Source organism: Protopterus annectens, chromosome 6.part0 (genome assembly GCF_019279795.1).
Source record: "Protopterus annectens isolate FY-2018-M chromosome 6.part0, PAN1.0, whole genome shotgun sequence".
NCBI lineage: Eukaryota > Metazoa > Chordata > Ceratodontiformes > Protopteridae > Protopterus > Protopterus annectens.
Genome location: NC_056737.1, coordinates 1968993919 through 1968999918, shown reverse-complemented (window position 1 = coordinate 1968999918; position 6000 = coordinate 1968993919). Strand labels below are relative to the sequence as shown.

At 38.5% G+C, this 6000-nt stretch overlaps 1 protein-coding gene across 1 annotated transcript in view; it reads right to left on the bottom strand.

Annotated features, from left to right (window-relative positions):
- SESTD1 (SEC14 and spectrin domain containing 1) overlaps positions 1–6000 on the bottom strand; it is a 1957182-nt gene that overhangs the window by 1713560 nt on the left and 237622 nt on the right. The window contains exon 2 of the mRNA XM_044075265.1: positions 4706–4842. The gene's annotated coding sequence lies outside the window, so the exon portion shown is untranslated. The remainder of the gene's footprint in view (positions 1–4705; positions 4843–6000) is intronic.

Here is a 6000-nt window from a genome sequence, read left to right as displayed (position 1 = left end):
ATATATATATATATATATATATATATATATATATATATATATATATATATATATATATATACACACACACACACACACACACACACACACAGTTAACAGTACTCTTCTCAGTCTACTAAAACTGTAGGTAATCGTCTATGCTGAAGACCTTCTTGTAGTAGAAGGTGGTGAATATTCTCTTCAGATGCACACTCTGCTAATCACACCTTGAGCTCTTATGTTAGTTCATTACTGACCAGCAAATGGTCAGTACTGTCAACACTGGCTCCATGCTCTTGTCTTCCACTCTTCTCAAAATAACTGATCCTATTGGGACTCTTACCTCTTTGGTTTAGTAATACCAAATATTTTGGAGTAATCCTTGATCTGTTTCTGCATTTTACCTTCAAAATGATTTTACAGTTAAAAATTCCTGAAACAAAAACTGTTTTATAAAATTACTAGATTACTTATCACAAACAAAGTATACCCTTCTCCTTAACAACAATGCATTGCTCACAAAACATTTTAGACCACTTTTACATTTTAAGGATCATCATCTAATGAGACTACACAGCACCACTGCACTCTACTCAAATCCTCTAGCTTGCTTCCCATTCAGAAGCTGTAACTCCTTTTCTCCTCTCGCATAAATAAACTGTAGAACCTTCTCTTCTAGCTGATTATCCCTACCCTCCCATTGCACTATCCCTGAAGGTCACAGCAATATTATTCTTTAAGCCTTACTTTGTTCTGTCAACTTCAAAAACAGCATCTCCATAACTATACCTGCTACATGTAACTCTCCCTTATGAAGCAAGAAATCTGCCAGGTCTTACTAGCTTTACGATTATTGTTTTTAACGTAAATCCATCAATCTACTACCCTTTTTCCCATTTTTGCACATTCAACAGTGACAATCTACAGCCAAGGTTTACACTGCCGGATGACTCTAGCCCTGCCACAGCATTTCTTCCACACCACACACACATGCCTATGGGAAAGTGGGAAGAAACTGGACCACCCAAAGGAAACCCATGCGCACACAAGGAAGACATGCAAGCTCCACACAGAAGACACCCCCAACCAAGAATAAAATCAAGAGAACCTCTTGCTGTGAGGCGACATTGCTATAAATTGCGCCACTGTTAGCTTCTAACCTAAATCACCTTCTGTAAAGGTTGCAATGATTTTTTTTTTTCTAAAACACATCACTTTCTCTCACAGGTTCACTGTTAAAATGCCAGGTTTTTGTGATATAAAAAATGAGACCACAATAAATCATTTCAAAACTTTTCTCACCTTTAGTGTGACCTATAACCTGTACAATTCAATTGAAAAACAAATCTGTTAGGGGAAAAATTTAAAAAAATTAAAAACTTAGAATACGCTAGTTGCATATGTGTGCACACCCTTAAGCTAATACACTTTGTTGTGTGTGCACACCCTTTAACTAATACTTTGTTGACGCACCTTTTGAATTAATCTTAGCATTCAGTCTTCTTGAGTAGGAGTCTATCAGCATGGCACATCTTGACTTCGCAATATTTGCCCACTCTTCCTTGCAAAAGTGCTCCAAATCTGTCAGATTGCGAGGGCATCTCTTGTGCACAGCCCTCTTCAGGTTACCCCACAGATTTTCTATTGGATTTAGGTCTCGACTCTCGCTGGGCCATTCCAAAACTTTAATTTTCTTCTGGTGAAGCAATTCTTTTGTTGATTTGGATGTATGCTCGGGGTCACTGTAGTGCTGTAAGGTGAAATCCATCTTCAGCTTTCTAGCAAACACCTGAAGGTTTTGGGCCAAAAGTGACTGGTATTTGGAACTGTTCATAATTCCATCCACCTTGACTAAAGCCCCGGTTCCAGCTGAAGAAAAACAACCCCAAAGCATGATCCTGCCAACACCATGCTTCACCGTGGGGATGGTGTTACTTTGGTGTTGTTTTTGCGCCAAACATACCTTTTGGATCTCATCAGACCATAACACATTTCCCCCACATGCTTTTGGGAGACAATGTATTGTTTTGCAAATTTTAGCTGGGCCTGGATGTTTTTCTGTGTAAGAAAAGGCTTCTGACTTTAAACCCTACCCCATAGTCCAGACATATTGAGAATACAGGAGATTGTTGTCACATGCAGTACACAACCAGTACTTGTCCTGCAGCTCCTTCAGTGTTGCTGTAGGTCTCTTGGCAGCCTCCCTGACCAGTTTTTGTCTTGTCTTTACATCAATTTTGGAGGGATGTTCAGTTCTTTGCAACGTCACTGTTGTCTCATATTTTCTCCACTTTTTGATGACTGTCTTCACTGTGTTCCATGGTATATCCAATGCTGTGGAAATTTTTTGTACCCTTCTCCTGACTAATACCTTCAAACAATGAGATCCCGTTAATGCTTTGTAAGCTCTCTGCGAACCATGGCTTTTTGCTGTAGCAGGCAACTGAGTAAATGTCAGGAAAGTTTATTTGAGGTTAATCAGTCTCTTTAATTGATGGCAGGTGTGTACCCAAGAAGAGTGAATGCTATAATTAAATCAAAAGGTGCTTCAACAAAGTATTAGTTTAAGGGTGTGCACACTTATGCAACCAGCATATTGTACGTTTTTTTTATTTTTTATATCTTTTCCGCTGACAAATTTGTTAGTTTTTCATTTGAATTGTACAGGTTACAGGTCAAATTAAAGGTGGGAAAAGTTTTGAAATTATTTATTGTGGTCTCATTTTTTCATATCACAAAAATCTGGCATTTTAACAGGGGTGTGTAAACATTTTATATCCACTGTATTGTCTTAGGTGTTTACTAGGCTAACGACCACAAATGCCTTTTTTAAGCCTAGACATGCATGCATCCCAAATCATTGACAAGTTCTGGTACCCTTGGTAAGTGTAAGCAAGAGCTTGAGAGATGAAATATTTACAAAGGCCTGGGAGATGAAACATTTACAGGTTGGCTGTGTCTATTACACACACAGGTGCCAAACCAGGGATGAATTTCCTGTTTCCCATCTAACTGTCCCAAGTTGCACTTGAAATGGTTTATGGAGGATCTCTATTTCACATGGATGGGAAGCCTATTCCACAGGTGGGGTAGTTTCTAGGATACATCTCTGTGTCTCCAGCAGGTCCTATTTATATCATAGGCAAGGTTCAAGTCTTTAGAACCAATAATTCTAGTGCTGTTGGTTTTGTGGATATGTCAGGCATAGATCTCCCCACAACAGCCTATAGGAAACAGAATACAAGGATTAGGCCTTGAGGCGGTCTGCATAAGACATTTTACTTATGCCCTGTATTCTTTTAATGAGGAACCTCTGTGGATGTTCCAACTGTTGGATACACCTGGTTAGGTACATACCAAAAAGGGGCACTGTACTCAATGGCAGGTCTGAATACACTGGAACAATGACTTCCTTGGACCTAAATGCCACACCTTTGTTTATTATTGCGCGAGACAGAATGATTTCCTCACTGCTGTACAGATGTGATGGTCAACAGCTATTTTAATGTCTGTGTGTGTCCCTAACTCCCTGAGTACTGGGTCAACTCTAAGGGGTGTGTTGTCAATATGACAGCTAGCAGGAGTAGATGACTTCCCAAAGGATATTATTATGCATTTCCTGGCATTTAGTTTTAGTCCATGACTCTGACACCAGTTGCCTGTCTGTGTTAGCCCTTCCTGGAAAACATTTTGTATCAGTGTGGGATTCAATGACATCCTGTAAAGACATCCAGCTTTCACAATCGTATACCAATAATTTTACTGTTGCTTTGAAGTTTATTATGTTATATAAAAATCTGTCCAATGCTGCAAAGATTCCTATTACCTATACTTGTCCCTACATCTGCAAATATTATTGTTGCTTGTGCTTTGTTAAACATGACTATTGTGGGCTCAATTCAAAGAAAGGAGTCCATTATGCCAGCCCATATACACAGATAAACAAAGGCTTCATGCTCAACAGCATTTAACTGCACCAATGTGTTTCTATATAACAGTTCGAAAATCATTCAGTATGTCTGCATACAATCAGACCCTACCCATGTGATGAGATTTAAATATTTAATTTAACTACCCTACGCTTAACAGAATGCAAGAATTTATATAAACATTATCTTGTTTCTGAACTTTAATCTTTGTCGTACAGTGACACGATACAGTTTCTGCACCTAAATGAAGTCTATGCCTTCTGCTCTTAATGACGGAGCTCAGGTTTTTCCTGAAATTTAGGTTCTTCTGTGCCCACAAGCTTATCTAATTGCTAAATACAAGTAATATCTATACATGAAAACAGGTGCAGTACGATAAGCGCAGAATATGGGACTAAACAAAAAAAGAAAACTGTGACATAGTAGAGATCAAAAGGGAAGAACAAAACACAAGCGCTTATAAAGTAGAATTAGCATTTACATCAAATCCAGAACTTATGGAAATCAGCAGACTAGGTGGTGCAAGCAGTCTTCATATGCCATCAAAATTAATGTTATATACAGCATGAAATTCTGACATTAAGGAACTCAGAAACAAAAGGGAATGAAGATACTAGAGGAAGACATGCACGTTTCTTGGGGCAAATTGGTTAATACTAACAAAACAAAACAAGCTGAAAGATAACCATCACATTTTACTACTTTGATAGATTTAAGTAACAGCATTGTAAACACATTAACAAGGTGAATGGCACAACGATTATGGAATCACAGGTTTTGAAACAAATGATTATTACCTGCACGGTAAAGACAGCTGCTGCAAGAGTCCTTTAATTTGCATCCCACTTTGTAATTTTCAAATACTCCCGCTTTGACAAATGGAATGCACCTGCCATTCATGAAAATGTCACAAATTTCATTCTCTTTTCATGTCCTGAAATAAAAGCAGAAGTTTCACAATTAATAAAACGTTTAAGTAGTACATACAATGCAGCACAACAAATACTTTCAACTAAATATATGTATGACAAGTTCATACATGGCATACATTACTTAGCATTAGAAAAGGTCCCTATTGTAATTCGAGGAATTGTAAATATGAACCCCAGAATTACAAAACAAGAAGTCCAAAAAATGCAGAACAGTGAATGATGAACACTGTTACGCGCCATTAAAGCAGTTTTTTCCAAGGGGGTGGCCGTCCCCTACATACACATATACAATTTGAGAAAAGGGAATATCCCGAAAACCAGCAATTCTAGACTTACTACATGCAAGTCCACATGTTTAGTCTGAGTCTCCCTAATTCGGAACTCAGGCTAATAAGTCTCAGAATACCTAATGGTGGCCATTAGAAAACCTTAACAGGTCTAAACAAATTGTTTTGACTTTTAAACATAAGCATTTTTAAGTTAAACTGAGCAAGTCTATCTAAAAAAAAATTGCAAAGTAGCAACAACAAAAAGTAAAGTGTGAAATCTTAACATAACAGTAGATGTCCTTCTCTTCACTGTTGCAGCACTTTTTATCTAAGGGGGAGTACAACAGCTGAAGCCCGAGAGTCAACAAACCCATGCAGAATAGCCCTGGTAAAGCCTGCTCTGGCCCTGGAATTAACACCTAACTTATAATGTTTAGTGAAAGTATGAACACAGGACCAAGTACAGCCTCAAGGATGGCACTGGTATCCAAACCCTTGAAACAAGCACTACAGGGGGCGAACGCCCTAGTACAATGCACTTTTACAGAGGATAAAAGACATTTTCCGTGAAAATAAAAAGAAATGGCCTTGGAAATCCAACAGGAAATGGTTTGGTTAGAAACAGCCAAACCCAAGGTCTTGAGATGAAAAGAAGGGGGGCCTGATATGAAGGGTGCCTTTAAGAAATAGCTTGACTTCAAATCTAGACGATAGAGGAGGAGTCAAGGGCAAGCGAGCAGAAATTGCTGACAGGTGAGCTTTAACTGAAGAATATGACAACCTAAAATGGAACAGATCGCACCAATAAGAGAGAACCAGAAGAACTGACCGACAGGGAATCATGGTTGTGAGAGAAACCAGACAGAAAAAGCATTGTGGTATCGTCTGTGA